The following is a 21,404-nucleotide window of genomic DNA, read 5'->3' as shown; positions in this document are numbered from 1 at the left end:
TGCACCGACAATCGTGTGTGTCAGGTTGTATACCCCCCCCCCCCCACGGATCAGAAGAGATCCTGTGTTTATAGAACAAAACTACATCAAAAATCTGCACAAAATATTCAAAACGTTGACCTTAAAACTTACTATGTTGCAATCACTGCCACAAAGGTGACTTATATGCAGATAAACACAAAGTAGCAGCAAGTGTCTGCTGTAAAAGCAGAGCTCCAATCATGCAGGCCAAACCATCTGTGCCCAGAAAGAGAAAACAATTATTTAATTTGTCAATAGTTATTGCCTGGGGAATCATGGAAATCTATGCCAAACTGCAGGTGTACTGGTCCAAAAGAAAACAGAAAGGGAAACTGCAGTGACAAAGAGAAACAGATCAAACCACCACAAACTGCTGCGAAGAGGCTTTCAGCCTAATACTCCCCTCCCCTGTAGCCACGAGCTGTGTTTGTAATGCTGATTTAGCTCAAATTTAAATTCCTTCTTCATATAAAGTTACTGTTATTCTGGCTACCCCCCATTGTGCGAAACATGTCACAGAATAACTGTTCTGTGTCATTGCTATTTGTGCTTATTAAGATGCAGACTATTAGAGACAAGCGTCCTCTCTAAACAGAGCAGCTGTTGTATAATTCTCCACCTCGATAATTTGAGGATTTCCACAAAGTCTCACAGGAGTTGGAGACATTCTGTGTGCAATCATAGCTGCAGCAGGCACAATGCAATTACAACAAACATACTGAGTGTTTTTTATCTAATTCCCTATTAAGAGCTAAACCTGTGGTTGTTTACATTATAATACCCTGTAGAATACCTTGTACCTGTAATGATAAAAGGCCAAATATAGAATTTAATATTCATGTAAATACTGAATATACAAACTGTTAGAGTGATTTAGATAGCTGAATATCTCATGTGAGATCAGAGGATATCCTTAATATTATTCAGTTTGTGACCTCACAACTCTGAGTTTGAAATGTCGGAATATGAAGACAGTTGTTTACAGAAGAGCACAGTGGTCCTTTTTCTTCAGGTGTTTGTTTTGACATAAAAGCAGCTGTGTGTGTGTGTGTGTGTGTGTGTGTGTGTGTGTGTGTGTGTGTGTGTGTGTGTGTGTGTGTGTTTGTGCGTATGTGTGTGTGTGTGTTTGTGCGTGTGTGCGTGTACATTAAAGTGGGCCACCTACAGCTGGAGGAAAACTGGGCCATACCGAAGCGACATACTGCAACATACTACTAAAACAAAACCCACACTGAATGAAATGTTACTTGATACGTTTTTGCAGATGCCACATGAGGACAGTTAACCCATGCTGTGAACGCTGCTGAGGTTGAAAGTTGTGGAAAAACATAGAAACACATCATGTGATTGTCCGAGTGTTTATCAAGGCAACAGATTAAGCTTAATTTCTTTCTAATGAGAAGCTGCAATATCAGACTTGCATCAGAGTCATTTGTTGTGTGAGGAACTTTGTTGCAATAAGTTTACTGAAGATGAATAATAGAAAAACGGCCTGACAGCCCCCCACGTTTTAGAAAGGGTTGTCAGAATTACAAGCTGATTTGAATCTAAACACAGAATTAATGGTCCTGTGTAAGAAGACCCCTTTTAGTAACAAAGTAAAAAAAAGTAAAATAGCCATTATAGGTAGGATTTACAGCCATATTAAACAATCTGGCAACAGAATGGATCAATGCAGCTGTCGTTGTAGTAGTTGTAAATCTTATAAAGAAATACATCTTTAATCATCATATCTCCTAGAAGTTAATGGCTCCCAGCAACAGCTGCATCAGCGTCTGTGTTCATATTATATTGGTGGGACTCATTGGTGAGGGCAAAACAAAGTAACACCCCTTCTTAACAAGAAGTTGTCTGACATGAAAAATGGCGGTTAAGAATAAGGATAAGAGCACAAGCATGACTGCACAGATCCATAGAGACATTACAAGAGTGTCTGTTAGTACAAAGTCAGTGTCTGTGAGCTGACCTTCCTGACATTTAATGGTGATGATTAAGATACCGCGGCTGACAATGCTACATGTATGATAAATGAATGGCAATATAGCTGCTATAAATAGCCACAGCTGAGCATAATGCCAGGGAATAAGGACAGCAGCTCAGTGTTCTTGGAGGACCTCTGTGATGCAGACAAAAGATGAAATTGTACTACAACTGCCAGGTCTAAAGCCTGCAGACAGAGAACTGTATAGCTACAGTATTTATGGTTGAATGTGAGTGGAAATCAGGTCAATGCATCCCCTAGTTTCACACTGATTGACATTTATTCAACAGAAACACACAGCTTCAGTTTAAGTCGTGAACCTGCACGTTTTTATTCATCTGGCCCATGCAGAGACTTTTCTACACGGACAGAGCAGCAATATCTGTAGCTCAGACTGGAACAAACTCCTCAAGAGGGCAAATAGGTGAGGACATTGGCTTTAAATACCATTACATCTGGACTAAGTTGGGGAAATGAGACATAACAGCTTCTCATTAGTCGTTACTGCACATCAACCCTGCAGCCTCCTGCAACCTCTGAGGTGGCAAATCTTTCCTACAAGGCAGTTAAAGGACAAATCTGTTGTTATACATCACATGTCTCCGGTTAATCTAACATCTCCAAGCAGTGTGTGGAGTTTAGTGTGTTATTTCCCTTCTTGAGAGAATTGTTCTTCAAAGATTAGATTTTTGTACAATAAATATATTGCTTTTTTAAATGTACATAATGTGTTGTGAACATTGTTCTAAGGTTGTCAATTATTTTAAAAAAAAGGGGGGGGGGGTTCCTTCAAGAAATACTAGTGCAATGAGGCATGGTCTTTGTCAATGGCCTCTGATTATAAGCGCTTGAGTTTTGCTCGCCATTCAATGTCACATTCACAAAACAACTCCAAACCTCTGCGACAGGTAGAAAACTGTCAAGTCACCCTTCAGCTAAAACGGCATGATATAATGAGTTTAATATAATAATAATAATAATAATAATAATAATAATAATAATAATAATAATAATAATAATAATAATAATAATAATAATAATAATAATAATAATAATACATTTTACACCCAAGGAAACCTTACAAAAAATACAGGAGATAAAAACAGCAAAACAATGAAAGGGAGAGCGGACAAACAAAAACCAGAGATATAGTGTAGACATGAAACACAGAGCAATCCATATGAAAAGTTTGATGATCCCCATGGTGGTGTAGAGCGGTCGGTTTGAACTTAAGCTCTCCCTCTCTTCTATGGTCTCTGGCACTGAAGTGTTTTTGTTAATTCTCTCATCTAAATCTTCTTCTGATCTGTGTGTCACAGACACTTTAAACTTTCATCGTCAAAGCCCCAGCGAGAGCCTCACAGGCAAATCACCTGTTACATTGTTTTCATGACAAGCCTCAATGCTGTCTAAGAAACAGTATGTTTCCTAAATGCTATCATCACAGACACAACCTTGACTGTCCTTTTGCCAAGGATTTAAGATGTCCTTTTGTTATTATGGCCAAGTGTTGATGGTGCTTGTTGGAGAGGTCAGATGACGAACACTCATGACCCACAAACAAGCGACAGTGAGACACAAATGTTGACAGGCCCCTCAGAAAGTTCAGATGCAGATTTTGCGGGATTAACAAATCGCTACAAAGTTTGAACCTTGACAAATGTGTCATGTCTGGGGCTGCACCGCAATTTCCACAAATCGCTGTAATTTCACAGCAAATACCAATCTGATCAAATGACTCACATCAACAAATGCCTTTCCGTTAATTAAAAAAAGTATTCTTCAGGCAATATCAGGAAAGTTCCGTTCCAATCCTGGACAGAAAAATGAAATAAAATAAATAAACTAATCCTCCAGGGACTGACATTAGGAGAGTGCACATGAAGCACGGTGCCTGGCTTCCTGCTTGCTGACACTAATCCAAAGGCAGCGGGGATTTTCTGCCTCTTGCTGCTTCTTGCCTCACACCCCTGCAGGGCTCTCAGATCCACATTGGCGTTCCCAGTCACACACACGCACACAAACATACACAGATGAACACACGATAGACTATAAATATTCAGGCCAGGATTCGGCGTTACGTGAGGCATAATGTACGCCGGGGACATAACACACACTGTGCTCATTTCAACCCTGCCACCGAGCTCTCTGTCAGCATTTTTCTGTGGGAAAAAACTTGCACATCTGCTCATCTGATGCCGTTAATTTAGCCAGACTTGTCCATGAATGCGCTGTACGCAGCCCAAAGTTGAGCGGCTCCCATCGCTGTGTTCTTGTCGGCTTGCACAGTACTCATTAGATGTGTTAGCTGCTGCAAGCCAAGCTTCAGGTGTTGTGTGTTTGTTTATGTTTGTGTCTGAGGGTGAGAGGTGCTGTTTGGAAAGCACATGTGCAACACAGTGAGTCACATTACTCCATGACAGACTGTCACAGTGAATTAAAGGCAGGACACAAATGGAAGCATCATTAATGTCGCAATAAGCGACACGAGGTGTAGAAGACGGAACTGCCACAATGAGAAGTACACTGAACACAACAAAACAGCATTTTACCTTCCTAGTTATGGTTGTTTTTAAGCCTTCCCTGAACGAGAAGTTATCCATTGTCACAATGTACTGTTCGAGCTACATAACCAATGTACAGTAAAATATATAAGAGACATAGAAGCAGCTGAAAAGCTAGCATTACTTATAAAATACAAATAATTTATGAATGTATATGTTTTTCTTTTTTGTGACACTGATAAAAAGTGACAGCAGCTCTTAGCTAATCTTATAACTCACAATTTACTGACAGAGCGAAGGAATTAGAGTCCAAAATGTCAAAGTTAGAACTGTTTGCAGTCTTGATTGTTGAGATAATAGTCTGGAAATGGAGAAAATGAAAAATGCAAATGCATTTGAAATACAATGTTGGTTACCGATTGTGTGTGTTTGTAACTGTATGTGTTGATCCCAATCAATATTGCACTGTAAGTGCATCTTAACTGCGAGTATTCTCTGTGAAGTGAGAGTAGTGTATTTTTAGCCATGCGCCATGTCTCTAGGGGAAGGCAATGTTGGTCGGTCCATCTCTTTGGTCCAGACTGAAATATCTCGACAACAATTAGATGGATTGCCATGAAATGTTGTACAGACACTCATGGTCCCCAAAGGATCAATTATAATCGCTTTGTTGATCCATAAATATTTTAATAGCGCCATCATCAGATCAACATTTTCGTTTGTTCTATACTGTGGTTTATTAGCCTTAGCTCTGCTTGGTGTTAATTAGCAACTGTTAGCGTGCTAACACGCTAAACTAAGATGGTAAACATTAAATCATGGATGTAAAAAGGGGAACTGGATACAGCGTTGGAGGCGGGGTCCTGTTCATTCCTATGAAAGTTGCTCAGTGGTGCATGAAGCCTGAAACTTGAGACGCACCTCCTGTATTGTTCAAGTTCCCCTGGTTGGGAATCACTGCTTTCTGGAAATTGTGTTTCTTGATAGTTCCATGACACAGATGCATAATTTTAATCTATCAACCCTTGTTATTTATTTCATGTACAGATTTTAACTGTGGTCGTGGTACATTAAGCACAATTTCATAATTTGTGTGAACAAAAGCACAGAGACATTTTCCCAAAAATGAAAACTGTCATTATCTGCTTATCCCCGTCAGTCACGTCGTACCACCTCCAATCCAGCCTCCTCTATCTCGTGCCCCCGCAGGCATTTCTCACATGTGCACTTCAGCAGTGACTTAATGAAACGCCTACAATCACTTACCAACAGCAGCTGTAGATGACTGCCGGTTGTGCTGCCAAGCATAAAAATTACCATGTTGTTTCCCTTGATAATGGTAGCTTGGAATATATCCTAGAACTCATTTTGTACAACTGACCCGCTGTAATTGTGTTTTGGATATTTGTTTATACACTTAAGCCTAAAAATAATAGTGGGGCATCAACAGCAAAAACTTTCAAACTACTGTGGAGCCAAACTTGAAATGTTTTTAACCATCATCTCTTTTTTAAGCTCTTTTTATGGTGCAAGTCATGTGATGCCCAGTGCCATGTGTGAGGTGCCGCTAATTTTACTGATAATTTATATATATAAAAAAAGCTTATGTTACGATAGTACAGAGCAGACCCAGGAGCAGAACATAGACAAATGGACTTCAAATGAGAGTTATGAGGATTTAATAGTAGTAAGGCAGGGAGGTGAGAGGTGCTGGAGAATGAAGGGGACAAGCAGGCAGGCAAGCAGGTAAGCAGGCAGGCAAAAGACTGGTTCTGAGTACACAGAGACAAAAGGTTAGAACTGGTACAAAAACACAGCACTACAAAGATTGTGTGAGAGCAGTCTGATGGCAACTACCACTTGCAATGGAAACAACAATCTGACAATGAGTGGAGGGAAAACCGGAGGAGATATACTGTTGAGTGGCTGATTAGATAGGAGGCAGGTGGGCTGATGGCAACGAGGACCAGGTGTGCAGGTGGAGCTGGAGAGGGAGGCAGACACACCCATGCCACAGACACGCCCATGCTTCAGACACACAAACAGAGGGCACAGAAGGAGAAAGACAACAATACATGTACTAAGGTACGGCTCCGGCCGCCACAGCTTATTTATATACACATGTAAAATGATCATGTTTATGTGGAAAAGCACTTTATATGTAAAATTTCAAATATCGGCATGTAAGTGAAATGTGAGACATCACATGTAATATCACACATTAAACACATTTCAAATAAATTCACATACACAGGCACATGATTTTCTAAACTTCATGAAAAGAAAACCCGATACAGAATATTTTACATGAATTCCACATGTGTGTGTTTTTTTGTTATTTCCCATTATATACTATTTTACATCACTTACTCTTATAGTGCACTAAGAAAGACAAAAAAGGTCAAATAGACACAAAAAGGTCGGACGAGGGTTGAGCAGTTAAAACTACCATTAGCAAAGATTACATCAAAATCTAAATAAAATACCCCAAAACATCAACTTTGTTTTGTGTATCAGAAATGTGCTCTCCCCACGTTAGGACCCACTGTATTATATGAGAAGCTGCTGGAAGCCTTCAAGGTGTTTTTCCCTCTTCTTCAGATTATTACTTGGATTAGTTAGATCCGTGACTTTTTCCAGCTTCACAAGTCAATTCTTCATCTTTAATTCCAGGTCAACACTTGCTACCCAATTTGCTAAATTAAACTGCGCCGGATTAAAATGGATAAAAACTTTGAACCAAGACTTGTCTTTTGTCAGAGGTTTGGCCAAAACACCGGTGCAAAGTAATTAAGTTGAAAAGTGCTGCTGAACAGTGTGATTACCAAAGACTGTCTGCTCACTCTGATTTATCAAGCATGGCTGACAGCCTGAAACCTACTGCAGGGGAGCCACAAATCTGTCTTATTACTATAGTGGGACTTTGTTTTCTGTACAAATGTATGACTGAAACATCAAGATTAAATTGTTTTATCTATTTTCATATTAAAACCGTTAACTGACAACTTACATAACAATGATGAAAGATAAAGCAGTGATGCTAATTTGAGTAATTTAAACAAACAGGTTTTTATATTTTGTTTAAATATAGTGACGCTTTATACTTTCACTAAGTAGCAAAGCCACATTAAACGGTGAGATTTGTATGTGATTTTGGTGTGGTGGTACGGGACACAGAAAGGCATGTAACAGCAATAGAGGAGAAGCAGAGTTCAGTGTCATGTACAAAACAACTCTTCAACTAAACATGTGTTTTGAATACAGCACTTCTCAACCCCACACCCCTGCCATTCTTCTCCCAATTTTAGTTGTTGTAATATTCATACTTTGTGTCAACCTGTCTTTTGGCCTGATGAGGACAGACTACCATGTTCCTCCTCCCATACAAATCGGAGCTGCTAGCCGCCTGCTTGCATGAATTGCAAAAGCGGCGACGCCGACACAATCCCCAACCATCATCCCACCTGCGAACGCTGCCAAATGTGTTTGTTGTAATGCTGGAGGAGTGATTAAAGTAGTGTATACTGTGGGAGTGGAAATCATGTTCGCCCACGTCTGACCACTTTCAGGGTGATTGAGAAAAAATTGTCCATAAATCCGAAGCAAAGTATGCAGGTCTTTGTGCTTGGTTTTATTTGTGAACTTGCCCTGGTTTTCTGCAGTGGTGGACAAATGTTTAATGCATCAGTCACAAAGAGTCATACTTTGAGCACCAGTGCTGAGTTTAACATAAACATGTTTTGCCCTCGTTTTGTAACCAACCTCCCAATCGTCTTGGCATGAGCAGAGGTGTGGCTTTATGAGACCAGACATCACATTACTGCCCACTCAACATCCGCTCTTGCAGAGACATTTTGAGAGGCATGCAGCAGCTCAACTAAACAAACAAACTAGTGGGACACTTCAGCCAAAAAGGGCGAGGGGATCTGAGCCACTATAAACACTCAACTCTGAAAATTACTTCCAGATAATTACCATTAGCAAAAACAAATGTTGATTTAAGAGCTGTTTTTTCCAGACATAAACTGCTGGGCCATCAGTAGCGGTTCAGAAAGTGCATTTTATCCACATTTTTTGATGTCCAATATCTTCAAAAGCAGCAGGTAATTGTGTTGGATTGAAATGAACCAAACAACAAACTGTATGATCCAAAGTAAACTCTGAAGCTACATTATTATAGATGTAAAAAAGAAAAACCCACAATTGGTTGAGTTTGGATATTGATGACAACCAACGTTCACATGGTAACCGTAGCATTGTGGCCCGTCAGTGTTCGTGGCTGGACCACAATACAGTGTCTTGTCAAACTGCTGAATTGATTTGTCCATCACATCTCCCACAGCGCCTCCTGTCTGCTTTAAATCATGCCTTCCTCAGAAATCTTTATTTTCGGGCTTTCATAAGAAAATCTTAATGAACAATGTCCCCCTGAAGGCTTAGCTTAATAATAGTAAGTAAAAAAAGAGTACGTTTCTCTTGCTGCTTCTTCATTTGCTGCAAAAGGAAAATGTCAACATTTTGCAACCTGGAAATATAATTTAGGGACGTGGTCTGAGGTCTTGAGAGGAAACATGGCAACCTCACTTTTTCTCTAGCAAAAATCAAATCCCTTACACAAGTCTTTCCCACAACTGCTGGCTCTTCCCCAGATGGCCGGCTTCTTAATGTCTCCTCTCCAACTGGCTACTTTTCTGCTTATTTTCTTCTAAATGGTCATGCATCAGATTGCTCTATCCACCCCTAGCACTGGGTTGGCCCAGAAAAAGGGGACATTTCCTCTTTCCTAACCCTTCCAGTTTGAAAACATATGTGCAAAGCCTAACCTCCATGCATAACAGAATGTGCAAAGCTCTAACTTGACATATTTCAGTTATTACAAATCTGTAAATCTGCCCAACATGAACTTGAGTGCAGTGACTCACACATTGGCCCTGTTCACCTATTTGGGTTGACTCAGCTCAACTCAACACTGCACTTGGCAATTTGTGAGGATGAATAATGAAGCAATAATCCACAGCAGGCCACAGTGCAGTGATATTAAATATGTGCTAGAGTAACATTGTTGTTGTTTAGTTTTTGAATATTGTGTTACAGCTGCTTTTTGAGGGTAAAATTAGCATTAGTCATCAGTAACCTGGGGGTAGTGGATTTTATTTAATCTGCAATTGATACTAGCAGTTCATTCTAACCTTTTAGGCTTATTAAATGAAGCAATATCTACTTGTGTCAGATGGGAGCAGGTCCTTCATTGTGTGAGTAGAGGACAGTCAATTATTCTGCAGTTTTTCCATCACCCTCTTTCAATGTCAAACCTCTCTTTCTAGTTGAGCCTGCGTCACATAATCCTTTCATGGTTTAGAATAAAGTATTTTTCTGACTTTTTGTACACAGAGCACATACTGTATGTTTGCTCTTAAGGCATTGTGCTTCTTTCATGAAACTGAGGGAGATACAGCTCCTCACGATCACCTCAGTCTCTTTGAACTGTTCCCTTGTAGATCTCCTTCTGCTCTCATTTAAAAAAGCCTTTTTGATTTGTATTTGCAGGTTTATTTTATCCACAAACTCCTCCTACTTCTTTTACTACTTCCACCTTTTCCTCTACTGCACACACTATAATTGCTACCACTGCTTCAAGGGACTCTGACTGCAGAGACAAAACCTGTTGTGTGAAAAACTACTCATGCCATGATGGAAAAAAGCCACATTTACACTTACTTTTTTTATTAAAACAAGGTGAGTTTGTTTGTTTGCACTGCAAAGACACACAAGCTCTTCTTTCACTCTGACAAATGAACAGCTGGAGTGTTTGCTGCCTGAGAATTATGGGACCTGTTACCACTGTATATATAATATATATGCATTCGATGCATTCCTCTATTCAAACACTTGTTTATCTACATACTATAGGGCGGTGGTTCCCAAATGGTGTGCCGTGAGACAAATCTCGGTGTGCCGTGGGATTTTGAAACAATTAGGCCTATTGCATTTAACTGTACACAAGGTTTGTAATTTACTTCAGTGTTACCCCTATGTTTACTGCTCTGGGGGGGGTGCTGCCTGGGCTGGATGAGGTTTGTGCGTGGCACAGCGCAGCGCAGGGAAACACTGTACTTTATCAGTACTTTGTCCTACACACTTATTTCACACTATAGAAACAATAGGTCTTATATGCTTTGGCCTAAATATAAATAAAACAATCACTTAAAAAAAAAAAATCTGTCAAAGTGAACCCACTTTAGCCATTTGCGCATCGTGGGAAACATTAGAGTGTGACACATCAAAGGCTCTCTGCTAGTGTGAAGGAGAATAGCTTCTTACAAGGTCTAGGCTAAATAAATGTTCACAGAGTGATAACAGTGATACTCTGTGCTATAGAGGGGATTTTGCCCGGATATGAACACAGGTGTGCCTTGAGATTTTGGCTTGGTCTTTGGTGTGCCTTGGCCACAGAAAGTTTGGGAACCACTGCTGTGGGGCATATTGGATGGATTTATACAACAATAATTTATTTTGCCTTGAAATCAGAAGGTAAAGAATTGCTTGACATCTGGTTAAGGCCGCTGATTCAAACATTTGGACTTATTAACAAAAGACAAAAGGTGAAAGAGATGGGAGGAAAAGAAGAGCTCTTCTTTTCCTCTTTCAGCTGATGAGGGCCACAGAAAAAGTTACTTTTCTCTCTGTGCTCGAATATTGCTTGATTGGACACTTGAGGTTAATTGCAGTGGTATAAAGGTAAGGTACTTGACTGATTATGGGCCAGCTTCCCGGACCGTCATTAAGCCTCATTCTGGACTCAAAAGTGAATCCTTCAGTGGAGAGTGTCTGTTAAAGAGTTATCTCTCTACCGCAGTCTTTTCTAAGTTTACATGAGGAATGTGAAATTACATTTATTGAAGCATCATTAAATGCAGTTACATAGTATAAGCAGATTGTTGGACACATTGTTTTCTACGTACGCTTTCTCACGTTGCGTAAGTCGGGTTGCACCACTATCCATGCATGACAACTTTCCAGAAAAGCAAGACATTGTTGTTATCACATTAACGCCTGGATATGCACCATCACTGTACAATGACAACTCCTTCTGTCTGTATTGGTAACTCGATAACTTTTGTCCATTTTGGCACAGACGCTGAGCTCTTGTTATCTGACATCTACATGTAATCAAACCTCACTTTGTGGAATCGAAGTAGATAGTAGGCATACGTTACAGATGATTTCAAGTTATTTTCAACTCCACACTTTGTAACGAACCCAAATTGACATTATAACACATTTATATCAAAACCAACAGCAAGCAAGCAATCCATCGCTTTGTATTGTTGAAATCTTGTGGAGAGACTTGATGCTACTACTGTAACCATTTAGAATGAGATTGAAATCACCCTGCCCTTTATCTATCATGGACCCTAACCTGGAACCTGGAAGTCTGCAAAATATGCCCCTCTCCCACCCCCCCACAACAATACACATAAAATGACCTTGAAACTAAAGTCAAAAGAGTTTTTAAAAAAGGAATTAAAGACTACACGATGTTATTGTAAATATACCGTAAAGACTTCCTATAGAAGCATACATCTGCACATAATCCTGAAGGAGCTGGTACTTCTTCTCTTCATGTGACATCTAGTAGCTGCAGACAGTGCAGACCGAGAAGACAAGGCAAGACTGCATTTAAATAGACATGGTGTAATATTCACAGTATAATGCATAATTCAGCCCCACACTGTGGATTAAACCCTGCTCCCCAGCTGTTACAGGGAGCCACTCAAAAACAGCATGTAGCACGACAGCCAGGACCCTGAACTGTTACTGATATCATGAGGCTCCTTGTTGCTGTTTAGCTGTTGAATTCCTCTCCAATTTCTTTTAACACTAACACTTACCAAACTCAAACACATGGCCAAACACACACACACACACACACACACACACACACACACACACACACACACACACACACACACACACACACACACACACACACACACACACACACTCTTCAGGATAGTGTGTTTTCCATAAACAAATAGCCCCTATCAGAGAATCCAAATTCCAGTTGCCATGACAATGATTAGATTTACCCCAAACACGGGTTTCTGTCTTATGACTTACGGTGCCCTCCACCCCATCCTTGGGGAGTGTTTTCTACATAACGCATGGCAATGCAACACTGGAACAAGCGTTACATGGAGCCAATTGATCACGCCTGACACACGGGGAGAGCCTGGTGTGCACAGGGGGAGCGGTTTGACAACAATAGACGTAAAAAATAAATAAAGTACAAACCCCTGCCAACACTAAACACACTGACTCTCTCATACCTGTCATTTACACTGGAAGATTTATTGAACCTGCATGCATTATATGTAGTTTAATCAGGTGTAATTCAACACCTTTAAAACCGAATGAATTGCTTTTCAACAGAAGAGAAGGACATTTAGCGGGCCCCTCTGACTGTATACATTTAAAGGAAATTAGATCTTTTTTTTAAGCTGCTGATAGATAAATAAACAGACTGAGGCAACAGACCGATAGCTCAACATCTGATGCTGAAGCAGTAATTGATTCCGCAGTGTTTTCAGAGTTTACATGACATGTAGGGACTTGTTGTGTCTTGCATGCTTTCATACCTTTGTGTCTATTTTAGTGATTTAATGTAGTTGTGATTATGAAATGTCAGGAAAATCAGGTTTTTCCCTCCAGACGGAAGAATATGACATTAAATTAATTAAAGCATCATTAAGTAATGTTACATATACAGTATAAGCAATGTTTCCTTTCAATTTCTTTTTTCTATCTGACGTTGGACCAATTGCACAAGTCAGGTTACGCCAGTGTCTTAGTTTCCATCGGTCTGTAACGCGGCTTTCACACCAAAAATGCAAGTTTGTCCTTAAGCAGAACAACGGCATGATTTTCAATAAATAGAGCGTCTGTGCTCTCAGTCATAGCACTATGCTGATTTCCCACAGTATATTTGCAGCCAAAGTTGAACTAAATTGAACTTTTTTACTGTTAAGGCGAATGATGCAAAAGGTAATTTTGTTCGAGTTTGAATTCCGACCCTACTGGGACTTCTTGAAGACGGGGAGATGTGCTGAATAAAAATAGTATTTTGATTCTGTCCACTCTGATTAGTTATAGTAGCATCTTATTCAGCTCCCTAGCTGCTCTTTCTTCTGCCCTTTACCTTGTGGAAACTTTTCGCTCATAATGCGCATTTGGTCGGAAATGCTTCAAGTGTGTGATATGGGCCTCAAGTGACATGCTTCAAATTAAGTGACACAATCGTTGTATGTGTTACCATTTTATTTCAGTCCTGGGCTTTAAGGAAGGCTCCCAATTTAGATAGATGAGTCTGTGTCTTTCTCTTTCATTACCATTTTACATCATGTTGTTTGTGCCTGGCTTCATACATGCTGCTGACAACAGACGGACAACACCACATCTCAAGTCGATGCAGTAATTGATAGTTATGTTCAGGAAATGTATATAAAAGAAATACAAACCCAGCAGAGCATTTAGATGTATATTCATTCCTCAGATGTTTTTCTTGTAAATTGATGCATTTTGCAACACATTTTGCCACAATATCTTTAGCACACACTATTGATGTGTCACAGTCAATGTGAGAGAGTTGTAGAGGGGCTTGTTTGAATCTGACACTGTAAAACTTCTGTACGGGGTTTACTATTGATTTTGATGTCCAAAATGCATCTTCTCCAGCGTGCCAGACTTTCACTGCCAGATCTATCTGGCTGAAAACAACGTCATTCTCAGATAGCTGAAATTTTTTATTTTTACTTTGTACCTCCTAAAATCAGTAAATAATTTGGTTAATACGTAGTTCTGTGGAGATTAAAGTTATTAAGGAACATCTGACATGAGCTTTTTGTCAAATTTCAATTGACCCTGGGAGGAAAGGCAAAGGAAACCAAAATCAAACAGTCTGCGGTGGAGAAGCTTCTATCAGTGGATCACATCTGCTCTGTCTGACTGTTCCCTGAGTAGAGTGCCCCAGCCACATTAAATGTGCCCATTTACATATACTTCACCAGGATACTCTTTCACACAGATACTAATACTAATGAATTTACACAAATACACTCATACACTTTAAACCAATCTGTATTTGGTTATAGTTGCCCATAAAATTGATAAGCTATCTGGTAAAATGTGACTCATGTGGCAGGTGCATTATATACTGTCAGGTGTGTAACGTTTATTATTCATAGTCATTTTCTTACATAAAGTTTTGGTACTGGACTCTTCATTCATATTTTTTTTTTGTTGTGTGCTTTTTTGCAATACCTCCTTTTTAAAAATAATACAGTGCATAATATATTTTGTTCGCATTTAAACACAAGTGATTGATTTCACCTGTTTTAGATGCAGCAGCCGCCACTAGAATTAACAAGCAGAACCAAGGTGGGGTCTTTTTGAAACAAATCCCGTTGCTGGCACAGCAGGAAAGGCTGTACCTATTTTTAACCACAAACATGCAGTTTTTTCAGCCGGGACACATGGGAGGGCTGCAATTAGTTCACAGGAAACCCACAGAGGCAAACACTGAGATAACTAATAATGTGTCTTTCCCACATGGTGACACACTGCACCAGAAGCAGAAGAAGCAACTCAACATGTCTTGAAAGATCGTAGTTGGGAGGAAGAATTTGATTCTGATTATTAGATGAAAATCGACATTTCATATATCTTTATGCGTATAAAGATAACAGCAGAGTACAAGTTCATGTTTTGTACAGTATACTATGTATGATTTAAGCATTCACTTGTATTTAGAGGACAGTCGGGTCATTATCTGGCCTTTAATAAGCAACAATTTGACGGGAAATTAAAGCTTTTTGTCGCAGTTTTCTGCAGTGGATATTAATTAATTAATTTCAATATTTTTTAAATAAACTGCTACTGTTACTACACAAAGCACGTGATGAATAATACATCAAGTATCTCACTCACATCTTATTTCATTCATTGTTTAACTCACCCATCATTGTTTGACAATATATATCTCATGTATTCATTCACTGTTCTTTCTTTCACAAACTCATCTAATGTCTGATTCATTCACTTATTCCTTCATTTTTACTTTCTTTAATTTATCCATTCACTTACTCATAATTGTAATTCATTCATTCTTAAGCTCTTTTATTTAATAATTCAATCATTCAGTTACAAGAAAAGTCCAAGGCAGTCTCTTTTTAAACTATTAAAATGCCTTTATTCTAACGGCATAGTCATGTTGGACCTAAAAGCTACTTCTGACATGACTATGCAAATACAATAAATGCATTTTAATTGTTTAAAAAGAGACGGCCTTGGACTTTCCTTCTGATTGTTGTGTCTACATGTATCGTTATCTAAATAAGACCTCAAATGGTTCCCACGGGTCCTTGAAATCTTTGAAAGTTTGTGAATTTGAGGAAGAAATCAAATCTAATATATTTTATGCAATAATGGAAATTGAAGTTGTTTAGATTGTTTTCTCTTGTTGTTTTGTTGTGCCGTGTCTCACAATGAGAAGTGTTCACACATTCAAGCCTGTTTCTCTCTTTTTAATTGTTGTCTGTGAGCTTCTGTAAAGCCTGCTAGTTCTCATTATAAAACTTCTCAGTGTTGTAACAGTACTTAACTTTGATCCGTGTCTCAAGCTTTGCTGTGTTGTGGCCTTGAATGTGATGTTTGAGAAGGTGTGGAAAGCCTGACCTCAAACAAACTCAGTTTGAGTCCAAGAAGGGCTCATACCCAAATACATATTTACAATTAATTCATTATTTACTGGTTGATTATTGACTCACTAATTCCTTTATTTATTATTACCTTATTTCCTCCATACACTGATATACACTTCATTCATTCTTAAATGTATTTCTGTTATTTATTCACACATTTAGAGATTGATTTAAAAATATATATATTTCCACTTAATTCTGCTGAATGGTGAAGGGAGTTTGGTGTGTGTGACTCTGTGTATCCTGATAATCCACAGTTTACTCAGTAAAATATAACATTTCTGGGCTCACTGAATGTGTTTGAATGCACAAAGGTGAGATCTGAATATATAACTGGTGCCGTAGCAGCTACTAGTTAGCTAAGATGATTTTAGATCAATAAATCAATAGCCTCAATATTGGAATTTACTTTGTGACCTCAAAAGAATGATCATAAATACTGCCAGGTAAGAAAGCTAAGATTATTAATGAACAAAAACTGGCCTTAGAGAAGAGATGAAAGTGAAGTTATGATATTATCTGCAATGATGACAGATTTACTTAATTGTCTCGGTCACAGTTAAAGAGGCGGTAAGAAGGCGGTTCACACCTCTTGCAGTTAAAGGCTATAAAATTCAGCGTAATCTGAAGTATAGATGCTGTCCTGAGATGTAATAAAACATGAGCTTGTGGAGACATTTTAGTGATATTAAAGTGACAGGAATTATATACAATCTTAAAATCACTTTTAACTCCTGTGTGATTATCCGTCTAACATTTAAGCAAAACAACACACTTTGCAGTCTATTTTCATTCAGTCTCAGTCTGATGCTTAATTTTGAGACATTTTCTGTGCACTAGAAATCGTGTGCAGAAGATCTCTTGCCCACACAAAGAGACACTGTGGCTGCAGGAAAAATCCACAAATCAACCATTTGTTAACAGTAAAAATTAAATGGAATTTTCCATCAGTGCTGTGGTAGCAATTTCAATCTGCCAACTGCAGTCTAACGTCTAATGAAGAGGCAGAAAACCATGACTGTATAAAACCAGGAGCTGGCTGGAGGGAAAAAAGGATTTACTGTTAGTGGCCTGAGAAGTAAAACAAAAATCCTAAAAGAGGACATTGTGGTTTCTCTGCATAATCCAACAGACGTCAGTGAAAGGCTTCCAAAATAGCTGCGTGGACCTGGCCCAAGGAAAATGAAACTGCAAAGTCCCTTGAACATAAAGGCGTTATTTACCCTGGGACGCGTGAGCGAAGCCAAAACTAGTAACAGTTGTCCGCAGGGACAATTATTTCCACATCCTGTTTCTAATAACGTCATAGCATTTATAAAATCAACTACCAAATATATGATAACATAACTCTTCAGAAAAGCATTTCTAGCAGTTTTGTATTGGCCTCCTGCCTTATTATTATGTAACTGATGTCAGATCCATGCGGGAATAACAAAATAAACTAAATTAAACTTCAGTTAGTTTAGGATTCAAGCCACTGAAAATAGCTATTTCCCTCATTCCACAGTCGCATCAGACAGTATGTATCCTGCTACTTTCATTACTTCATCATATCGCTTGAAGGGTCAGTGTGCAAAGACAACAACTATTAACCTAAAACTTGTAGGGATTTCATGGCAAAGGTAGTCACCGGACCCACACTAATGCAGTGCCAACTAAATCTAATTTAGAGGTTATTCATTTACATATATGAGCTCTGAAAATAAAAATGAACCGCAGCTCTCACCTCAAAAGGAGCCACCAAGAACTCACTAATTGGAGAGGATCAGCAGAGAGAGACGAGGAGCAGAAAGGCACTATGACAAATTATCTGAATGAGAGGTGAAGGAGCATAAATAAATTCAAACCGACCCGCTGCAGTGAATGAAATCAAAAGGAAAACAGAAACTGTGGAAGCCAGTGGGAGGGTGTGTTGTGTGTTGTGTGTAAGAGTGTGTGTGATCAGAGAGGGATACAGGGAGGGAGGGGGAGGCTGCGGTTGTGCCACTGAGGGAAACAGTCGAGCAGTTTGGTTAATCACAGAAGTCTCGAGTTTACATTCAACAGATATTTGCAGATGACAGGAGGAGCAGTTATTTGAGCAAACAGTGCAGCTAAAGTGAAATTTAAACCGGTGCCATGGACATGCACAGACATTATGAGGACCAGTGACTCAATTCAACCAGCACTTCACCCGGTGCTGTCCCGGTGCTTCATCTTCACATTGGTACAATGTGAAGTTTCATATCAAACAGCATGTCTACTCTAGAAATATGTCTCCCACATCTGACATGTATGCACAACTTATTTGCAGGTTGCGGCTGCAACTAATTATATTTTATTATGGGCTAACCTGACAATTATTTTCTTGATTAACTGACTAATCTCTTAGTTAATACAATATCAGAAAACAGCATCCGAGAGCACAAAGCAGTTGTCAAAATATTCAATTCACTATAATGTAAGAAATAAATGCAGCCAATTCTCACATTTTACAACCTAGAACTACACAATGTTTGGTGTTTATGCTTCAAAACAATACTTAAAGTGGCTAATTGATTTATCAAAATATTTGCCTATCAATTTTATTTTGATTGACTGATCGATTATTGGACTGAACATAATGAGGACATGCTGTTAATAAAGGTATCTGCACTTCGAACGGTTGGAAAGAGTTAGCCTGGCTCTGTCCAAAGGTAGCAAATACGCCTATTAGCACCTCCAATAAAGCTCAGTAATTAACATGTCTTATTTGTTTTATTCCAAACTAAAAACCTTTGTGTAAAAATGACAATTTGTGGTTTTACTTGGTGATATACGCCTTTCTTGGCTGGAACCAGTTAACTTGTAGCTTCATATTTATCTTACAGACATGAGAGTCGCAACAATCTTCTCATCTGACTCAGCAAGAAAGCAAATATTTCCAAAAACGTTTTTGCGGTTACGTTTAGGCACTTGGGTAGGGAAAGATTTTGGTCTTAGATTAATGCAGAAAAAGTCAACAGTGACTCAAAGCATAAAACAAAATGTGTTTACTTTAACATTTAACCAAAACCACAATCTTTCTAACCTTAACCAAAGTGCTCGGGAGTCCAATAGCTGTTTATACTCCCAACATCCTCTCTACAATTTCTGTTCGGTAACATTTAGTTAATACATTTCCTGTCATTATCCGGGACACAAATTAGTATTGTACAAACATAATTTCTTACTGACAGAATTGAAAAATCGATATGGGGAAAAAAACCTTAAATAGAGTGTGTAAGAATTGGTTGGTAGATATTTCAGTAGCAATGATTCACCCGCTGGCCGGCTGCTGCTTTGAATTAATTTCTGTAAAATGCTCTTTCTTCCCCTCGGCTCTCTATTTCTGTTTACAGTGACAATGCCCTGAAGAGAGAGGCGACAAGGACGATGTGCAACACCCACAATGATGTTCCTTTTTATAAAGCGACTTTAACCTTCGCTAACCAGCAAACAATGGCTTTATTAAGGTGTAAATATGAGGTTCAAGATATCTAATGCAACATGATGAAATCAGTGAGAAACAGCTTCCTACTGAAAATGTCCCCACATACACATTACAAAGATCGAACAGCTTAAAAACACATGAGCACAAAACCAACACAAATATTGTCACAATGCTGTGCTCTTCGATTAAAATACAAGTTTAATGCAAACCCGTAACTGCTGCGTAAATAAAAAGGAAGTTACATGTTTGATTTATTGAGGACAGCACAAGTGTTTACTTAATGTATGATGGATCAGGAAGTTCTAGAGACAAGATAAAGACTAATCATGGACGTATAAATGTGATGAAGGAATGGAACACAACATAAAGATATTGTCACCTCATCCGAATGTGTAACTACCTACAAGCAGCCACGTTCCTACCATTCCTTATCCCCTCCTTCACAAACAACATTTCCCGACTCTTCCCTTGTAAAACAGGCACACGTGAATGTTATTGTTTGTGGCGATCTGCAGTCATCAGTCTCACCTCCAGCCTCCTCCTCTCACTGTAACTCTCGTCCGAGTGTCCTTACGTGCGTATGAATTAGCACTACGGCATTATGGTACACAGTAGCTCTTGTGTGCATAATTACAAATCAAACCGTTTGCATGGATCAAGATGAAGTGTGTGGGGGGGGGGGATCTCGACCTTTGCAGACTGTGAGACTGACTCATCCTCATGTAAGCGAGTCAAGCCCCGGCATGCCGAATGGTTGCGTACAGCATTCGCATGTACTGCACACACACACACAAACACACATGCATTGCACACACAGTGAGATACACCTCAGGCTCTTTAGAGTGAGCATTAGTCACTCCACATAAAAGCATCTAGTCACTCCAAAGCATGGAGAGCAGAGAGAACGAGTGGGAGACGAGGTCTGTAGAGGTCTGGTCGTGGCAGCCATTTTCCAGCACGTACAATCGCTGCTCGGGCAGGACAAAAGCCGAGAAAGCTTTAATGTTGAAGAGCCGGGCTCAAGTTTACAAAACAGTGATCGATAGAGGAGGAGACACCCCCTGATCCAGGCTCTTCTAGGATTTGTGTTTTCCATGTTCACGCCGGCCTAGACTGACCATGGGGTGAAACGTGAGGTCGTCTGATTGTAATAGATGTTGACTGCACACGTGACACTTACATAACTGGATATTACCTATCAGCATTTAACATGAACTGTTGTCAGGCTGTCCAGAACTGGTGGGGAAAAAACTTGGCGTGTATTCAGTTCGTACGTAGCAATGAATAATGCTCTGATTTGATCTGAAACTTGAAGTTGTGTCTAGTTTAAAAGCACCACAAGTGAGTAATATACCCTGCGTCTGTAATGTCTGCTAGATAATGGTGGTACACTACTCACTGACAGTGCTATCAAACTGTGCAAGATGCAATCATTGAAACATTTTGTCAAGCTGCTGCTATCTGACAAACCATGAAGAATGCAATACAACCAAACAGGTTTTGGTGGAAAGATAGAAGCAGAAGAGGGACTGTTACTAATGTGCTGGACTGTGCAGCATAATATAGTGAGAGTCAATGTACTGTTCAGTGCGTTGAGATTTCCATCTAACTGCAGTGTCAATTGTATCAGCTATTTTTTTCTTACTCTTAGTCCTGTGTCAAATGGCCTCACCCTGTTACTTTAGTCA

At 39.3% G+C, this 21,404-nt stretch overlaps 1 protein-coding gene across 2 annotated transcripts in view; it reads right to left on the bottom strand.

Annotated features, from left to right (window-relative positions):
* kcna4 (potassium voltage-gated channel, shaker-related subfamily, member 4) overlaps positions 1-21,404 on the bottom strand; it is a 58,509-nt gene that overhangs the window by 22,046 nt on the left and 15,059 nt on the right. The gene's annotated exons all lie outside the window — the stretch shown is intronic.

The sequence above is a fragment of the Cottoperca gobio genome, chromosome 3, assembly GCF_900634415.1.
Source record: "Cottoperca gobio chromosome 3, fCotGob3.1, whole genome shotgun sequence".
In the NCBI taxonomy this organism is placed as follows: Eukaryota; Metazoa; Chordata; class Actinopteri; order Perciformes; family Bovichtidae; genus Cottoperca; species Cottoperca gobio.
Note: the sequence above shows the minus strand (reverse complement) of the source record. Positions and strands in the feature narration are given on the sequence as shown.